Below are 19,656 nucleotides of genomic sequence, written 5' to 3'. Positions count from 1 at the left end.
CGCTTTTACTGGGGCTTCCGTCCACGTGGACAGAGCCCATCTCCTAAAACTCCTGGCCTCTCCTGCCCTTCCCCGACTCCTCTCCTGGGGAAGAGGACTACCTAGTAGGTAAATTGGGGAGGAATCAAGCTGTCCTCTGCTCTGTCTCCTCGTGGACAGGGGAGTTGTTCTCTGCTCCTGTGTTGGAATTGGAAGATTCATTCCATTCTGGGGTCCACGTAGGGAAGCCCAGTGGCCCCCAGATCTCTAGATTTATCGGCCATAGAGGTGACGTTTTGGCTCCCATTTGCACTATAGATTGGATGTTTGTGTGTTCCTCCTCTTCTCAAATTTCTGTGTTGAAAACCAATCCCCAGTGTCATGGTATTAGGAGATGCAGGCCTTTGGGAAGTAATTAGGTCGTTAAGGAGGACTCCCACAAGTGGATTAGAGTTAGTCACTCACTCATGTCTGACTCTTTGCGACCCCAGGGACTGTAGCCCACCAGGCTCCTCTGTCCATGGAATTCTCCAGGCAAGAATACTGGAGTGGGTTGCCATTTCCTCCTCCAGGGGATCTTCCTGACCCAGGATTCAAACCGGGGTCTCCTGCACTGACGGCAGATTCTTTACCAACTGAGCTATCAGGGAAGCCCTAGCAAAAGCCTTAATCGAGACCAAACAGTTTTCACTTCCAATCTTTTGAGAAGTTAGAGGGGGGTCTGTTGTTTTGGAGGAGCCCAGCGACTCTTTCTCGTTGCCTGGGTTACAGTGCCCTGATTGTCCTTTGAGGAATTACCCAGCCCACCGTGAGCCACATCAGTGGGACTGTCAAGACACCCTGCCCTTTCCTAGCCGAGGGACGAATCCAAAGCCAAGACAGACACCGGGACGGTCAGTCTTCACCAGAGTGAGGCAGGGTGGAGAGCACACGGCAGCTCCCCCACTCTGGGAGAGTATTTCTGAGACGTCTACCTGCTCCCTGGATGCAGGGAACAGCTCTGGTCCTCGGTCTCTCTGGCTCCCTCCCTCTCCAGCTCCGCCTCCCTTTTTCTTTCTTTCTTCCTTAGCTCTCAGTTCCCCTCCTGTTTGTGACTCAATATCAGCCCATCAAACTCTGCTCAACACAAATCAGCCAGAGTTGGTTGCCTTTGCAAGAGAAAGTACCAACACCCCCAGTCTAAACGTGGACTGAAAGATTTAGAACCTTGGTTTCCACGCCTTCATCTAACAGCTGGAGAAATTAAAGTTAAGAGGAGACTTTCAAATCTGGGGTCAAGGAGGGCTTGTGACTTGATGATTAAAAGCACGAGTTCTCGAGACAGCTGGTCTGGACATAAAGCCTGCCTCTGCCATTTTGTAGTTATTCATTGAAATGGGACACACGGCTTTCCAGGCTTCGGGTCCTCACCTCTTAATGTAAGATAAGAACAGCACCTCACTGCCAGGGCTGGGAAAGCCACAAAGTGCATGATAACCTTTGGCTGTTATTTTAGTGATGATTCTTCTAGATTTCTTCTGAGAAGTCAAGCAAAACAGGAATGTAAATTGGAAAAAAAAAAAAAAAAAGATGCTGAGCAGGAAGGCACTAGAGAAAGCCTTTCTCCAAAGGGGATGTTTATTTCAGAGACAAGCAGGGGGAAGCTCAACCAGCTGTTTTCCAGGAAATCATCCACTTAACCCAGGGTGAGCTCTAAATTTTAATGACCAGCCAGTGTTGAAAGACTGCAAAAAGAAGAAAACAAAAAAGGATGAGGATGTAAAAACCCAACCACACACTGCATACACTCTGACGTCTCCAATATTTAATCAGATTCCTGAGTTTGGAGGTGGTTCCCATCTCCACTAGGAAAAGAATCACAATTATCACCAATACTGGCATCCAAAAACTGAGCTCCACCGTAAGTATCAGAAATCAAGTTCCAAGGTTCACTAGGATCTTGGAGCAGTAAGATGTAAATGATTAATCCGCACCCACTGGACTAGAAGTTTGGGGGTGGGGCTTTGCCTTGGAAGCTTCTCCTGCCACAGATGTTCTCCTAGTCTCCAAGCTCCCCCTTCCCTGTCCATCCAAACCTTCTCATCTCAGCGCAAATGCCAACTCCTCCGAGAAGGCTTCCTAGTTCTCTCTAAGGGAGCTACACTCTCAGAATGTTCCTTTTCTTCCTAGCAGTCCCAAGTTTGTAATGAGATGCTTTTTGTGATTGTTGGATCAGTTGCTTTTCCCAAGTAGACTGCAAGTTTCACATGACCAGAGATGGTATCTGTTATATATACTACCGTAGATCAGGTGAGATTGGTTTCAGACCCACAATAGTAACTCTGTATGTCTTTGTAGATTTAATGACTTTGGCAATGCTCTATTAATTATCATTCATTCACTCACCTGATGAGCACTTACGTCTTTAGCATGTACTCTTCATTCAATTAATTATTAATAACCTATAAGTGTTTACTATCTGCCAGGCACAAATGGGAGCGATGAGGACACAGCCATGACAAAGAGACAAAAATCTCCACCCTCGTGGAATTTAGGGGGAGGAGAGGATCAATGAATACACAAAAATGACATACCTTGGTGGAGTCTTAAGCTTCGGAGAAAAGTAGAGAAGAGAAATAGGGAGGGTCAGGATGGGGGCAACTTTGAAGAGAGATGCTGGAGAAGCAGAAACCCCAACAAGTGAGGGAACACAGTGTGAGGCATCGGGTGGGGGAGAGGTCCACAGGGAGCCGTAGTGAGGGGCGTGTCCTGGGTCATCGAGGCCTGAGCTAGATGGGAGGGGGCCGGGCGGGGGACGGGGCGCCCGGGAGCAGACGCAGGCAGGGCCTGAGATTGTGCTCTGAGATGCGGAGTTGCTGGGAAGGATACATCTGGAAAGAGAAGTGGGATTTCAAATTATTTTGGAGGGAGTTCCTTGACAATCCAGTGGTTAGGACTCTATGCTCTCACTGCTGAGGGCCTGGGTTCAACCCCTGGTCAGGAAACTAAAAATCCTACAGGCTGCATGGAGTGGCTAAGTAAATGTATATGTATGACTGTGTGAATATATATATATATTATTCACTTCCCTGGTGGCTCAGAGGGTAAAGCCTCTGCCTGCAATGCGGGAGACTCGTGCTCGATCCCTGGGTCTGGAAGATCCCCTGGAGAAGGAAATGGCAACCCACTCCAGAACTCTTGCCTGGAAAATCCCATGGACAGAGAAGCCTGGTAGGCTACAATCCATGGGGTCGTAAAGAGTCGGACACGACTGGGCGACTTCACTTCACTTCTATATTATTGACTACATATATATATTTGAATATCTGAATATATATGATATTTGAAATTGACAGATATTTGAATACATACATACATATATGCATAAAGTAGTCTGACTCTGGAGACTAGGTTGAAGGGGGGCCTGGGGGGCTGGGAGGCTCTGGGGACCCTTTTTCTCCCTGGCCGGGGGCTGCGGCAGGATGTGCTGGTAATCAGGCTCTGTGAAGGTAAGGGCTCCAGGAGGTGCTGAAGGGTTGACTGTGGGATGTGAAGGAATAAAGGGGTGCCAGGGCGACTCCAGTATGTCTGGCCTAAGCCACTGGATGACCGGGCGCCTTCTGTCGGACTCTGAGGAAAGCAGGTGGTGGGGAGGCGGTGATGGTGGGGAACGCAGGCTGGGGGCGCTGGGGTTCAGGCCTGTGCTGTTTCAGGCTATTTACAGCATCCGAGGGGAGACAGTTACAGGACAGACACCGTCCTCGCCTCTCCGGGAACCTGCATCTCAGTGAGGGAGACACCTGGTCAACAGCACAGCTGCGAGGCGATCCGCCACGTGAGCCGGCGCCGGGCGCCACGGCGGTGACGTGGCAGCGGCAGTCACGTGGTGTGACGCACGGGCGAGCGGGCGTCGCAGGGGCTCGGGGGCGGCGTTGGTGGGAAGGTGGCGGGAGAGCTGAGACCCGGGCAGGGCCCGCCAGGCCACGTGCCGGAGGAAGGAACGAGCTTGGCGCGCCTGAGAAGCAGGAAGAAGGCAGGTCCAGGAGGCTTCCCCACGGCTGGGTCCTACTTTAAACGTGATGGGAGGGGCTTCCCTGGTGGTCCGGCGGCTGAGACTGCACACTCCCAGTGCAGGGGGCCTGGGTTTGATCCCGAGCTGGAGAACTACATCCCGCAGGCCACAACTTACAGTTCATATGGTGCAACTGAGACCCTGTGCAACGAAGTGAGTTTTTTTTTTTTAACAAGACCCTAAAATCATGAAGATTATTATAAATAAATAAACACAATGGGAAGCTGTTGGGAGACTTATGGGAAGGATACGGTCACACCTGACTCCCATTTTAAAAATAACTTTGGAGGGCTTCCCTGGTGGCTCAGTGGTAAAGAATCCACCTGCTAATGCAGGAGACACGGGTTTGATCCCTGGTCCGGGAAGATCCCACATGCCGTGAGGCAGCAAAGCCCCGTGCGCAGTTAACTACTGAGCCTGTGCTCTGGAGCCCGGGAGCTGTAACTAGTGAGTCCATGTGCCTAGAGCCCGTGCTCCAAAGCAAGAGACGCCACAGCAGTGAGAAGCCAGGAAGCCGCGACTAGAGAAAAAAGCCTGCCCAGCCCAGCCCCAGATGAAAGCAAGCGTACCGCTGGAGACTGGATTCGCGTTAAGAGGGAGCAGGAAACCCCATTAGCATGCCATTAGGCATCACCCAGCCAAACAGGACGCTGACTCAGGTCAGTGGAGGCGGAGAGAACCGGACAGACGTGGGACCTGCCTTGGAGGGCGAGACGACAGGATGAGAGGAAGAGGGATCCGGGGTGCTGAGGTCTTGGGGTGCGCGGGTTGTTGGAGGGCCCCCGGAGCTCAGGGGGAAGCTCAGCAGGACGGCTCACCTCAAGTGGGACATGACCGAGGGAGGGGAAGCATACTGACACATGTTTTTAAAGTGAGTAAAGTCTACATACAGTGTAGCAGACACATGAGAAATACTCCATCCTGATGACTTTGCCCAAAGTAGCATATCCGGGAAATGAGGCCCCGAAAGCCCGTGTGTGCCCGCTCCATTCCCTCCTCACTATTCCTCCCCCAAGGCAACCACTGTCCTCGCCTGACACAAGTCTTACTGACAGCTTTAAACCTATGATTCACAGAAAATAATCCGAGGGAAGCGTGGGGCACTTGCTTATGTAATTCTCCGAAAAACAGGCTCACTCGGTCTTTCAAGCCGAGTACGCTTCTGTTTCTCGCTGGGAGGCGGGCCTGTCTTCCCTTCTGCCCCTAGGGGGCGCCGCGGAGCCGGCGCGGGCTGGTGGCCGGCGGCCTGTCCCCCGCGAGTCAGAGGGGCGGCAAACCCAACGCGAGGTCCAACTGCAAAGCCGTGCTCCCGGCGGGCCGGGGGCCTGCTCCGCCCAGCCTCCCTTCTGGGTTTCACTTCACTCGTCCAGTCCCCGCAGAGGCTCTGCTTAAGGCACCCTTGTCAGTTCCTAGTTCTTGCGGCGGCTAATACTTGAATACGTTACAGCCAGTTTTCCCGTCCTGGAAATTAATCTCTTCTGTTTCTTTCCCTCCCTCCCTCTCTCTCCTCCTCCTTCCTTCTCACTATTCCTGGGATTATTTCTTTTGGAAATAATTCCCTGTGCACTCTGCCTCCATAAATCTCTTGAATCCTGGCACATGGAACAAGCCTGTATTACAAGGGAACAGAATCAACAGGCAACTGGGAGGCAAACTTCTACCCTCTGCAGTTTCGCCCCAGTAGGAGGACCAGGTAACGCCTCCCGGACAAAAGGTTCATCTTTTCAACTGCTTTTACTTTTCGGGAGACCCCCATTCCCTGTCTTTTTATTAAAGGGCTGTTTTCGCGTCCTTGGCTCTGCACATGTTTTCTGCATAACATGAAACAGTAACCTTTAAGTCTTCCACATCCTGCTGTGCTCTGGACGCACAAACCACAGTTTTCAGACACACACACGACACATACACAAACACACACACATACACACCCTGAATCTGTACTAGCTGACTGCTGGCGAAAGAAAACAACTTTTCACTGTTACTCTGGCTCTTTCTGTTTAACACCTTAATTGAGATATAATTTACATGCCATAAAATTTACCTGTTTTAAGTGTGTAATTCAATCCCCCCCCCCCCCCCCCGTTTATTTACTGAGGTGTAGCTGGCTGCTTCTTTTTGAAAAAGGAGCCACTGGGTGAGCATTTTGACTCCACAGTCCCTCCTCACCTAGAGAGGTGACATCTAAAGATCAGAGAGCAGATTCTGTTTCACCCCCAAAATAGCTGTTTTATTCATTGTGCCATTTACAACTCACTTCCTGTGTTTTGACTCTGAGCTGCAGGCCTGCTGCTTAGAAGCCAGGTGGATTGGGTTTTTTGTTTTTTTTTTACAATGTCAAGAAGTTTCTCTTGTGGTAGAGGAATTTTCTGCTTGCTTTTTTGTTTTGTTAGTGTTTAGTGAGTCTTCAGATCTTTGCTTCATCTGCTGAGCTAATTAGAGAGACGTGAAATGTACCTTTGTGACAAGACAGAGTATTCAGACACAGTATTTAGAGCTGCATTCTAACTGTTGAGACTGGTGAAAAAAGGAAGATGCCTAGAAATATAAATAGGACATGGAGGCCTAGAACTTTCCCCTAATATTACAGTCTTCATCTGTCCTTGGGATTTGACATCTCTGAGTCATTATTATTTGAGAAATAAATGACAATAATCACTTTAGGAGATCTGCCTGAGGATCACGTGAGATAATTCACTTGAAAACACACAGAATGCTAACAATTTTTAAAAATCTATTACTGTTCACTGAACACGAATCTTAAAAAGCTTCAGTAACGGTGTAAGAATTCTGTTTTGGCGAATGTACATTAAAAAGTGCACAGTGCCCGCTGTTGGAGAGAATGTGCCAGTTTAACCAGTGGCGCAGCTGACAGGTTACGAGGCCTGCTGTGTGCCAGCCCCGGGGCCTGGATGGTGCAGGCAGAGCTGGGTGGAAGAAAGAGAGTCAACATGTACTTGAGCAAATAAATATCTAAGTACAAACTACGCAAGGGTTGCGGAAGAAGCCATTGTAGTGTGTTTATGTCTAAAGCAACTTAAGATAATGAATATTTTGCTAGTAAACGTATACCTATAGGCACAGAAAAATTTTCTGAAACAATTCATGTGAAATTGGTTATAAGGGTCTCTTTTTGTGATAGAAACCAGAAAAGTACAGAGGGGAATGTCTTCTACTTTTTACTCTGTAACTTTTCTATACAACTTCAAGTTTCTAATTAAAAGCACGTACTTTTATCATTTGTTTTGTTGTTATCCTAGAAAAGTATATATATATATCCTTATTAAGATATAAGTAGGCTTTATTAAGCCTATCAGTAGGCTTCTTTGGTCAATAGGCTGAGAGTCCATTTTTATTTTCTTCCTTAGACTTCTATCTAAAAACAACCTGTTATTTTAAATGAATAAATGATTAACTGCTTGAAATACTTAACTTGTCATGCCAAACTAATTAAAAATTAAATATTACACTTGAAAAGACAAAGGTCATTTACTAGAGTGCAAGAATTCATCAACCCATACCAAATCATTACCAGCCTGCTGTGCCCACAAGTTTGCCCAGATAACACTTTGCTTCAACAGATGTCTGAGCGCTGACTATGTACTCGGCATTGCTCTGAGCACTGACTACCAGACAGAACAAAACCCTCAGGGAGTCACAGATAGACTCTAGTTGGAGGAAACAGACAAGTAAACCAAATACGTATTTACATACAATAAGTGCTAGAAAAAAAAATGAGAGCAGGGCTGGCTGGCAAGTGTCCCGGGGAAACGGAGGGTGCTTTTCGCTGGTCATTCAGAATACATTCTGCAGCTGCATCGCTGCAGAGAAAGGTCAGGAGGCCTGTCAGAGGAGATGCCATTTCAGCCTGGATGGAGAGAAGGGAGACGTGAGCCATGCAGATAAATGATGGAAGAGTGTTCTCTGCCAGAAGAAAGGACCAGTAAAGGCTCTGAAATGGGAGAGCTGGAAACCAGTAAATCGACAGTAAGTACAGGACCCTCGTACTGTTTATTCTACACACTTGTCACAGTGCTCCGAACACTTCATAATTTAAAATTAAAAAAAAAAAACTAAAGGTGAACACTGACAGCTTTATTATTGTGTATACAGGACTCAGATTGTCTGGTTCTGGACATTGCTTCTCTTTTTTCAATAGTTAATAAAAAGTCAGTGTGGACTACACATCCTAGAAAAAAATAGATATATCTTTATTAAGACAGGGCTTAAGATTCTTTAGCCATATTCATGTCATTATGATGTATTTTTATTATTCTCACAGTATCCCATAAAATGTGTACTTTATTACTATAGTACATGAGATTTAAAAATCTTTTTTATTGTTAAAAAATATTTTTTATAGTACATGAGATTTTAAAACTCTTTTTTACTGTGGTAAAAAGCGCATAATGTAAACAAACACATTTTCACCAGGGGGCTTCCCTGGTGGCTCAGTGGTCAGGAATCCGCCTGCCAGCCGGTGATGCAGGTTCGATCCCTGGGTGAGGAAGATGCCCTGGAGGAGGCAATGGCGACCCCCTCCCGTGCTCTCACCTGAGAAAGCCCATGGACAGAGAGGCCTGGAGGCCCACAGTCCATGGGGCCGCAGAGTCGGACACGACCGAGTGACGGCACAGCGGCAGCGTCTCGGTCGCCTCTGACTGTGCAGCTCAGGCGCTAAGGAATTCTCACCGTTGCACCACGCTTACCGCCAGCCAGCTCTCGAATCTTCCACCTTTGTAAACTGAAACTCTGTCCCCATTCAGCACTAACTGCCCAGGCCCACCACCAGGGTACCTGCTGACTCTGGGAATCTCTGTTCTAGGCATCTCGTACACGTGGAGTCACAGAGTTCCTGTCGGCACCTGAAGCTCACTGGAATGGTACAAGCCCATTTTTAGCCACCGAAAATTAAACTAGTGAGTATTAATTACTCCATAAGGGAAAGGACCCTGAGACACACTGCCTTCTGTCTGCTGTGAGATGCTCAGCGGTCAGAGGGGCACAATGACAGTGAGTCCCTGAACTACTTAAAACAAGAAAAACAGCCAACCCTCAGGAGCCTTAGCACAGCATCTGACTGTACGCTGGCATGCACTTCCTGCTGAGGTCCCTCCCTTAGAGTGAAGGGCTGGCTGTGAAGTCACCTCTAAGGCCTTTGATTCCTTCTCCTGCCCCTTCTCTCACATTCTCAGTCCTAACTCCATGAATTCTATGAAAATCACGGAATTTTTCATGCTCCCTGGCTGAGCACTAGGTTAATCTTCTCTTCCTCTTTCAAACAGGATCTGTGGGCAGGCCGCTCTAGAACAGTGGTTCTCAACCAGAGGCCATCCAAACCCGCCCACCCTGCCCTTCGTGGGGGCGTGTGGCCGTTACAGGAGACGGGGGGCTGTCATGACTGTGGAGGCAGTGCTGCCAGCATCTAATGAGTCCAGACCTGGGGAGCTGGAAACACCCCCCAGTGCACAGGACAGCCCCACAGCACAGAAGGACCCAGTCCGAACATCAGCAGTGCCAAAGATGGGAGCCTTGGGTGCAGAGAGACTGGGGAGGAGGAGGACGGGAGAAAACGGGTGGCGGTCCCTGCCTGCTCACGCCCATCTGGTGTCTCCCACCGAGCGGACAGCCCAGCAACTTCTGTCTCTTTTGCTGTTGGCTCTCCACCCTTGACTGGGCTTCCCAGCTGGTGTTACTGGTCAAGAATCCGCCAGCCAATGCAGGAGACCCAAAGAGATGCCAGTTTGATCCCTGGAGCAGGAAATGGTCACCTACTCCAGTATTCTTACCTGGGAAATCCCATGGACACAGGAGCCTGGCAGGCTACAGTCCATGGGGTCACAAAGAGTCGGACACAACTGAACACACTTCCGTACTTACTAACTTATTCTCCTCCTGATTACTCTTTGTTATTCCTGAAGACTTGGGTGTGTGACTTCAATAACGCCATGTTAGACCCAAACACAGTGGAATTAATGAAAACTGAAGGGCAGATTCTAACATGTACCAGAGCTGTATGAGCATTCTTTCTAAGACCTGAAAAAATCTTCAGATCCTTGGTTTAATTTAATGGATGATACATTAATCTGCATATGGCATTGAGCAGCAAAGTAAAACTTTTTTCTGCATCTTTGTTTCCAAATCAATGGGGAACAAAGGATATCCCCGTTCCATTCAAGCCGTTTCAATGATTCCCAAATGAATGTGGGAGTAATAGTCAAGCCATTGAAATACAGTGATGAGAAAGCATACTTAGTGACCTTGTAAACCTTCTATGAAAGTACACGGGACCCTTTAAGAAGAACATCCAAGTGTCCTTTTTATATAATAGCCCTTTGTGCTTTGAAATGTTCAGGTGCCAATAAAACAGAATTGAACAGAACAGACTAGAAAGACTGCAACTTCCAAATTTTCTAGTAACAGTGCTGTTAAAACATGATTTTTGCTTCTTAACACTCAGAAACTTCAGTTTCCTCAGCCCTACTTACAGAAAGGACCTTGGACACACAGTTCACCAACCGCCAGAGGAATTCAAGAGGAAGCTAACTGTACCCTAAGGTCTTTGAAGCTCTCAAACGATGACCCAAGTTTTGTGTTTTTCTATTTTGAAAACAGCAGCAGCTTGGCGGGAAGCAGGAATTAGACAAGAGAACTGACTGAAACCCGCCCTCCAAATGGGAAGAAAAACTACCAATAACGAACTGTGAGGTTTGAAATCACTGTGCATTATACTATCCATTATTCAGACGGCTTCCAGCCTCGCTACCTGGCACCTTCTCCTGCTCCGCGCTGCCTGCAGAAACGCACTGCAGGAAGGCTGAGCCGGCCTTTCAGAGGAAAGGACGCTGCTTTATCTTCCCATTCTGCCTCTCCCTTCTATCTGTGTTCTGTCTCTCTGTTGCTATCTGCATGTGTTGCAATCCCCTCCGGTGTTCCAAAGGCCAACGAAATAGTCTCCCGTCAGGGTACTCAGCCAAGCACACTCACTGCTCAACTGTGTTTTCTCAGCCCTTTCACCCACTGATTTCAAATTTCTCTTTCAAGAGGCCAGCGATGGCAGACCTCAACTGAATCAGTTACAAAGAGGCGAGCTGGGAAACCACACCCGGGAGATTACTTGCAGAGGAGAGCAGCCTGGCGCTCTTCATCTAAATCCCTAGTCCTCACTCCAGCCTACAAGACGGCAGGAAACTCACAGCCATAAGCGAATGAGCTCAGCCGGCCTCGAACGGGTTCTTTTAAAAAGTGTGTGTGTGTGTGTGTGTGTGTGGAGGGGGAGGAACAGAGGCACTCTGCCAGGGAGAACCTGGAGAGAAAGAAATCCTCTCTCCTAACACTGTCTGAAGTTTGCTGCCAGGGATTCAGTACATACCTGACCAAAAAAAGAAAGTGCCCTACCTAACTGGTTTGACTGTTTCCCGGCTACTACCTGGAGAAGTAAACAGAACCTTATCATTCGCAGGGACATCTGACTTGGACATTTTTTCCCCCCCAAGTAAATATTTGTAATTTCAATGCTCTTCCACTGCTGCCAACTGCTGTCTTTGAACCGGGTCGACTGACAGTTCTGTCTCAGAGGAAGCGAGCTCCATAGCAACGAGCCAGGGAAGCCTGCGCCTTCCACCAGGCTGCCTCTGCGGCCACTGGGTGGGATTGGGGGGTGCGTGGTGACCCGGGACTCTGCCCTTATCTCGTCAGACTGGAGCTGAACCGAGAGGTTCTTCCTGTGCCCCCCGGGCCCCTCCAGTTGGGCAGGATTTCTGTTGATTGCTTTGCACTTCTCAATGAATCCAACACTCGGGGCATTTTTCTCTCTTGATTCAGGAAGTGGGGAGCTGAGCTCTGAGAGTCTTTATGCTCCGATGATATAAACAAATTGTAGAGGAAGTCAAGTCAAACTTTCCCTTGCTGCTTTTGTTCTCCCAACCAGCGATTCAGAAAACAGAGCCAACTTTTTTTTTTTTTTGGATGACTTTTAAAGATTGCTCTTAACTGGAAAGGCAGAAACTCTCTTTTAAAAAAAAAAAAAACAAGATACTCAACTTACTGTTTTCAAAAAAGAAATGCCCTAGAAGGTTTGGGTTTTCTTTTTTTTTTTTTTTAAATAGGCTGTTTGTGAGACTTTTCAAACCAAATGTCTCCCTTGACATTGCAGTTACCTAATGGTTGTTCTTTCCTTCAAACTTCAACCAAAAGACCATTAATGAGCTTTGTGTGAACAATGGCCAGACTTGATTAGAGGCCCTTGGTGCCATAATTCACAGCCAAGGAGAGCTAACAGTCATGATTCAATCAGGGTGCCCATACAAGGCATACAGCAGACAGAAACGAGACAACTTATTTGCAGCAGCAGCAGATACTGCTGGGAAAAAATCACACATAAAAAGCCCTTCTTGCCGTGGAAGCTACTTGAAGGCCTTATCACCAGCTTGTAAGATGTCATCTCTGGGTCTCACTCATGGTTCTGAGAAAGACCATTTCCAAACCAGAGACCCCTGACAACCCCAGGCGAACGCTTACCACCCCTGTCCTAGTCATCTAGTCAAAGAAGCTCCGCGCTGCGTAAGCGAAGGGAGGCAGGATGGTGGCGAGATGCACAAACATCTGCAGGGGGCCTCCCGCACTGGTGTTCTGGCATGTGAATCCTGGCGCAAGAAATAAGACGTGACGTCACGTGGGGATCTACACGCCACCCTTGCTCGTCCTTGGCTGGCGCGCCGTGTACACGGGCAGATAGTCAACTCTCAGAAACAGCCCGGTTTTCTAGTGAAGCGTGCTAAGCTCAAACACAGGCTCACACTCCTGGCTGCGTCTCTGCGTTCCCTCTGTACCGCGGGGACACGGCGTGACACGCAGTGCTGTCATGGGTTAAAAGTAGCACAGCGACATCTCACCCCAGCGCGCGGTGTGTGCTAGACTCGCAGTGAAAGGTCGGCATTGTTCGCCTGGGTCAGGAAAAACCAGCATCGGTAGAATCTAAATTTGGATTGTATTTACAAAGTTACTTCTATTAATATGTCAGAACATGTTTGTTTAACCATGATTGTCCCTGCCCTCCTTATCTACATTATATACTGTAGCTACTCACAGACCAATAGGTAGATAAAATCAGTTATGCAAGTTGTAATTGTGCAATTACTGAATAAAGAAAGGATGAAAGGAAAATGTAAAGTTCTGAAAGCTGGCTTGAGTTCACGTTTTATCTTATATTCATTAAACTGTTTATTTACTTGTCTACACTCTCGCTCTGTTGATCATTTTCCAGGCATGCATTTCCCCTGAGCCACATCAGATGAGAAAGCTATTTTATTTCCATTGCAGGGGAAGCAGACCCACAGCACACCCAGAGGCAGTGCCTTGCTTGGAGGCCGCCGAGGTATGCTCGGCAGTGTTAGAAGCTGTATGCACCTCCACACCCCACAACTACTTTGAGAGCTTTGATGTAGAAATATGCAATACCTACAGTGCTCCAGAATTTCTATAAAGCAAATAAAGCTATTATGCCATGATGCAATTGCCATACATTTACCAAATTCAACGAATGCGTGTACTGGGTGCTGGGGTACAAAAAGTGGTCATCAGCGCTGGCTGGTCCCAGATAAAGACTAGACACACACACACACCTGCAGGACCAGAAAAGCAGAGACACCGTTATGAGTCTTATGCGTGCAGTCCCTCTGTCGTGTCCAGCTCTTTGCGACCCCGAGGACTGCAGCCCACCAGGCTCCTCCATCCATGGGGATTCTCCAGGCAAGAATACTGGAGTGGGTTGCCATTTCCTCCTCCAGGGCATCTTCTGGACCCAGGGATCAACCTGCATCTCAAGTCTCCCGCACTGACAAGTGAATTCTGTACCACTAGCTCCACCTGAGAAGGAAGTAAACCCTCGTACCCAACCAATAGCACCTGTGGGTGTGAAGACACGCAGGAGGGTCACGTTTGGTGCATTTCCCACTTATCCGTTCACCTCTTATTGTACCTGATGCAACGTGACCCTGGAATTCTGGTGCGTGCTCTGTCCAAGTATAAGTGGGATACCAGGGAAAGCAAGAGAGAATTTTGAATAAAAGTATTCACTAGGCTATTGGGTTTTTTAATCATTCTATTAATCACGATTCTCTGGAAAAATAGAATCAATAGGATATGGATGTATAGGAAGAGATTTGTTACGAGGAAATTGACTCATGCAGTTATGGAGATTGAAAGGTTGCATAATTTTCTGTCTGGAAGCTGGCAGCCCAGGAGAGCCAGAAGTATAGTTCCAGGCTGAGTCCAAAGGCCTGAGAAACAGGAGGACTTATGGCAGGAAAATCAACGTCCCAGCTTAATCCAGGAGTCAGGAAGAGCCAAACTCTTCCTCCTCTGCTGATTTGTTCTGTTCAGTTGCTCAAGGGACTGGATGAGGCGCACCCAGACTGAGGAGGGCACACTGCTTCACTGAGTCTACCAATCCAAGGCCAATCTCATCTGGAAACACCTTCACAGCCATTCCCAGAAACAGCACAGAACCAATATCCGGGTAACCCGTGATCTTGCTGACACACAAAATTAATCATCACAACCCACTAAAGAGGAATAGACGATGTGATCAGCCAGGAAAAAGAAATACTGACACTGACAGAGATACCATAAAAGAAATGCTCCATCTCCACAAAAGGGATGGCAACCAAGACGCGTGCGTGCATGCTCAGCCAGGTCTGACTCTTTGCCACCCTGCTCCTCCACCCACGGGATGCTCCAGGCAAGAACACTGGGGTGGGATGCCATTTCCTCCTCCAGGGGATCTTCCCAACCCGGGGAGCGAACGCGCAGTCTTCTGCGTCTCCTTGAATTGGAAGGCAGATTCTTTACCATTGAGCCACTTGGGAAGATTCATCCCTGCCCTAGAAAACACACATTGCCTAAAATCTTAGAGATCATTTATAAAACACTTGACAGATATTTTCCCAAATTTGACACAAAAATCCTGAAGATTTGTATCACAGTAATGTGCTGTCATGTATGGATGTGAGAGTTGGACTGTGAAGAAAGCCGAGCGCCAAAAAATTGATGCTTTTGAACTGTGGTGTTGGAGAAGACTCTTGAGAGTCCCTTGGACTGCAAGGAGATCCAACCAGTCTATCCTAAAGGAGGTCAGTCCTGGGTGTTCATTGGAAGGACTGATGCTGAAGCTGAAACTCCAATACTTTGGCCACCTCATGCGAAGAGTTGACTCATTGGAAAAGACCCTGATGTTGGGAGGGGTTGGGGGCAGGAGGAGAAGGGGATGACAGAGGATGAGATGGCTGGATGGCATCACCGACTCGATGGACATGAGTCTGAGTAAACTCCAGGAGTTGGTGATGGACAGGGAGGCCTGGCGTGCTGTGATTCATGGGGTCGCAGAGTTAGACACGACTGAGCGACTGAACTGAACTGAATGTGTTGTGAAGCCAAAAGAAACTTCTCTAAATTGACAATAATTTATTTAAAAATAAACTTTAATTAATCCTGATGGCAGAAGGATTAAATCTTCTTCCAAGTAGTCTCCCTCTAAAAAATGATAATCCAAAATCGTTGTCATATTAACAGGTAGTCCAAGAGTATGCAGGGCTTCCTAGGTGTTGCTGGCAGTAAAGAATCTGCCTGCCAATGCAGGAGACCTAAGAAAAGCAGGCCAGGAAGATCCCCTGGAGGAGGAAATGGCAACCCACTTCAGTCTTCTTACCGGGGAAATTCCACAGACGGATGAGCCAGGCAGGCTGCAGTCCATGGGGTCACAAACAGGTGGACATGGTTGAGTGACTGAGCACACAGGAGTATGTAGACAAAATATATAGGAAGCATATATTGTAGGAAAAGTCAGGTAGTTAATTTAAAAAAACCCAGTTATATGCATTACCTAACTTAATTACCCACCTCCACTCTGGCCACGTGACGCAGTGCAGGCCAGTGAAGCAGTAACAGGAGGCTCTGGGAGAGTCCTGGACAGGTTTGCTGTGTTGAAAAGGAAAAGAGGTCCTTGGTTGTACTTGTCTTCCTTTTCCCTGACTTGAGAGGAAAGCAGTCAGGCATCCTGCAAGCACAAGGAAGAAAGAATCACAGAGCTCTGACATTCTAGAGCCTCTGAAACAATAACTTCCTGCCTCTGGGCTTCCTTTTACGTGAGAGGAAAAAAACCTGTCTCCGCAGGCTTTTTGCTGTGGTGGTTGCTACTTACAGCTGAAAGCATCCCGAACTGGTTTAATGCAGTCGAGGCGGGGCACAATCAGATAACCAAGCTCACAACAGCAGCGAATGGAGTGATCAGAAAGAAAACCAGATCTTTCTGACCTTAAAATCTGTGCCCTTAAGCGTGATGTTACACTGTCATTATGACTTCTGCAAGTAAGCAAAAACACACAGCAAGTGTATCTGCTCCAGATAGAGTAACAAGACCGTGTCATATTGCCTCAAATTCTAGGACACTAAGTCTACATTCCAATTTTAACTTAATTGTAAATTTCTGGGAGGATATGGAAAGTGCTAAAGAATCCCTTAATATTGATAATGTTGAAAATATGCTACAAATGTGCCTCCTAATTTTTTTAAAGATTTTTTTGGGGATGAGGGCCGCTTTTAAAGTCGTTATTGAATTTGTTACAATATTATTTCTGCTCTATGTTTTGGTTTTAGGCCACAAGGCTTGTGCGATCTCAGCTCCATCGCCAGGAATCAAACCCACACGCCCTGCATTTGAAGCAAAGTCTTAACCACTAGACCACCAGGGAAGTCCCAGTACCTCTTAATTTATTCCCATTATCTATTTCTCTGTCAATCAAGCTGAGCCCGAGCCCCCCACTAGAGATGAGAAGACTGTAGCTCAGAGAGTTCAGGTGGCCTGTGCAGGGTGGTCAGAACAGGATTAAACTCAGCTCTGCTACAGCCCAGAGCTGGCATCTTTGCAAGTTAGGGGGACAGTAGCAAAGTGTGTCCCGTGTGTGTTAGGACTGGGTTGGCCAAAAACTTCCTTTTGGTTTTTCCGTAAGATATTATAGAAAAACCTGAATGCACTTTTTGGCCAATCCAAATGAATAAATGATCTTCCATGTGGCAGCAACTCTGATAGTTCATCCATAAATGAATAAAGCTTGGGAAACAGTCTGGTGGCGGATACTGAAGTGAAATAAGCCAGTCAATTCCAGCTCAGCCCCATCTAGCTGTAACATTCGGTGAGTTTCACCATCTCTCTAAGGGTCCGTTTCTTCCTCTGTGAAAAGGAGAGGACATGAATACAACCTCACAGACTAGTCCTGAGAATTCAAGGCAGGCAAAGCTGCCTGGTTCCAGCCAGACTGTCCAACAGCCCTTGACAAGTGTTCACGGTTATTTATTTACTGTCCCATATGTCCTTCCTACATGCAAACAAGGCAGTTCTGTTCTGATCTGGGTATTTCTCTTTGACAAATTCTGAGCACTCTCAAAACTAGAAGGAATATGCAATAATCTGAGAGCAAATGGTCTCTGCAAAAGGAAAGACCTGAATTTTGCTGGAAACAATGTTTTCCATGCCCATGCATGCATGCTAAGTCGCTTCAGTTGAGTCGGACTCTGTGTGACACCATGGACTACAGCCCACCAGCCTCCTCTGTCCATGGGACTCACCAGGTAAGAACACTGGAGTGGGTGCCATGCCCTCCTCCAGGGATCTTCCCGACCCAGGGACTGAACGATGTCCCTTCCATCTCCTGCACTGAAAGGCAGGTTCTTTACCACTAGCGCCGCCTGGCAAGGAACAAAATGAAAACGGAGCCTGGTGACAGTGCCATGGGCGGGGGCAGTGTAGAAAAGAAGGTTTTTCTGCCCTTGCAAAATGTGGGCCAATCATATATCTGACAAAGGATTTGTATCCAGAATATGTGTTTGAAAGTTTTCAAACAAGAAGCAGAAAGCAAACCACTCAATATTTTAAAGCGGCAAAAGATTTGAATGGACACAATATTTTTAAAAAAAAAAATATATATATATATATATACTGATGACAAATAAGCAAATGAGAAAATGTTCAATGTCTTTAGTCACAGTGATGAGAGACCACTATGAACCTATTAGAAGAGCTAAATTTTAAAAACCCTGATATATCAAGCGCTAGCTTCACAGAACTTTGTGTGTTTGATCCTGGGCAAATAACGCATCCCTAATACATGCGGTATATGGGAAACTTCCAAAGAAAATTAAGAACCAGAGCTTTGGAAGAGGGGGCTAAGAAGACAAGAGAGGGACTAAAATATGAACGAAATGTTGATGGACAGGACTTCACCTCAAAGAAGTGATGTCTCTTCCTGAAAATTTCAATCACTACTGGGCCATCTGCCATTTTACAAGACAGGGAGAAAGACGTAAAAATGACATCACGTTTACTAAACCTCTGCTGTTCCTCAGGTACGTCACTCAGGACTCCCACAGCTGGTCCCAGATTATAGACACAGCCCAGAGAGGACAGTAGTTTGCCCAAGGCCACACAGCAGTTGAACAGCGGAACCAGAATTCCCAAGATGTTCCTTTTCTCCTCACACAACACAGCCTTCCCTACTGGGGAAGCAGCCTGGCAGCCAAGTGGGTGATGCTGCTCCCTCGGGGGAATTTCTCACTTTAATGAGCCTCCTGCAGACACAGAGTCCCTCCCCCACTCCCCACCACCTTCCTGCCTTCTGAGGTCCCTCCATTTTTCAGTTTTCTGTTGGATACCTGCCCCGTCCACGCCCCGCCTCCCCATTATATCAGTGTTAGCCAGTATTATTCAACTTGTTTCTCATTTGCATCCCCCCATAAGGAATGGGCTTCCCTGGTGGCTCAGCTGGTAAAGAATCCGCCTGCAACGTGGGAAACCTGAGTTCAATCCCTGGATTGGGAGGACACCCTGGAGAAGGGAACGCCTACCCACTCCAGTATTCTGGCCTGGAGAATTCCATGGACTGTATGGTCCATGAGGTCGCAAAGAGTTGGACACGACTGAGCGACTTTCACTTTCTTTCCATAAGGAATATTTTTTGGAGAAAGAAATGGCAACCCATTCCAGAATCCTCGCCTGGGAAATCCCATGGACAGAGGATCCTAGCAGGCTACAGTCCATGAGTTCGCAGAGAGTCGGACTCGACTGAGCAACAGAGCACACATGCATGAGGAATGTTTTTAGACTCTTTTTTTCCTACTTACCCCCAGGTTAATACCGCAGACATACTGCATCCTACTCACGTGCTGTGCGTCTCTGTGGGCTTCATCTAGAGAAAGATGAGCTTTGAGAAACATAAAGTGTGGCCCCCAGCAGGCAGCTCTGTGCCCCTCGGGGCCAGGGGTGGCGGCGAGCCAGCGGCACAGTACAGAGCCGGGCGGAGCTGGTGCCCGGGCACTGTGAGCACTTCCCGGGCATTGCCTCGTCCAGCCCTCTGCTCAGACGCTGCGCTCCCGGCTCCACCCAGAACTGGGAAGCTGCATTAACTCCAGTGGCCCCTTCTTGAAAACAGTGGTGTGGTGCGCTTGAGTCGTTCAGTCCCGTCTGACTATTGCAGCCCCATGGACTGTAATCTGCCTGGCTCCTCCGTCCATGCGATTCTCCAGGCAAGAGTACTGGAGTGGGTTGCCATTTACTTCTCCAGGGGATCTTCCCAACC

The 19,656-nt window shown here is 47.7% G+C and overlaps 2 long non-coding RNA genes across 2 annotated transcripts; one reads left to right on the top strand and one right to left on the bottom strand.

Annotated features, from left to right (window-relative positions):
- The first annotated feature begins 5,056 nt into the window (after positions 1-5,056).
- LOC122681385 lies at positions 5,057-9,447 on the top strand. The gene is made up of 4 exons (XR_006336952.1): positions 5,057-5,723; positions 7,827-8,014; positions 8,853-8,946; positions 9,313-9,447. It is a non-coding gene; the product is annotated as an uncharacterized LOC122681385 (long non-coding RNA).
- On the bottom strand, positions 7,252-19,419 carry LOC122681384. Its single transcript, XR_006336951.1, has 3 exons — positions 19,202-19,419; positions 15,926-16,082; positions 7,252-7,895 (listed from the first exon to the last, which is right to left on the bottom strand). It is a non-coding gene; the product is annotated as an uncharacterized LOC122681384 (long non-coding RNA).
- Positions 19,420-19,656: the final 237 nt, after the last annotated feature.

The sequence above is a fragment of the Cervus elaphus genome, chromosome 23 (genome assembly GCF_910594005.1).
Source record: "Cervus elaphus chromosome 23, mCerEla1.1, whole genome shotgun sequence".
NCBI lineage: Eukaryota > Metazoa > Chordata > Mammalia > Artiodactyla > Cervidae > Cervus > Cervus elaphus.
The sequence above is the reverse complement of the archived record's forward strand: the minus strand, read 5'-3'. Positions and strand labels throughout refer to the sequence as shown.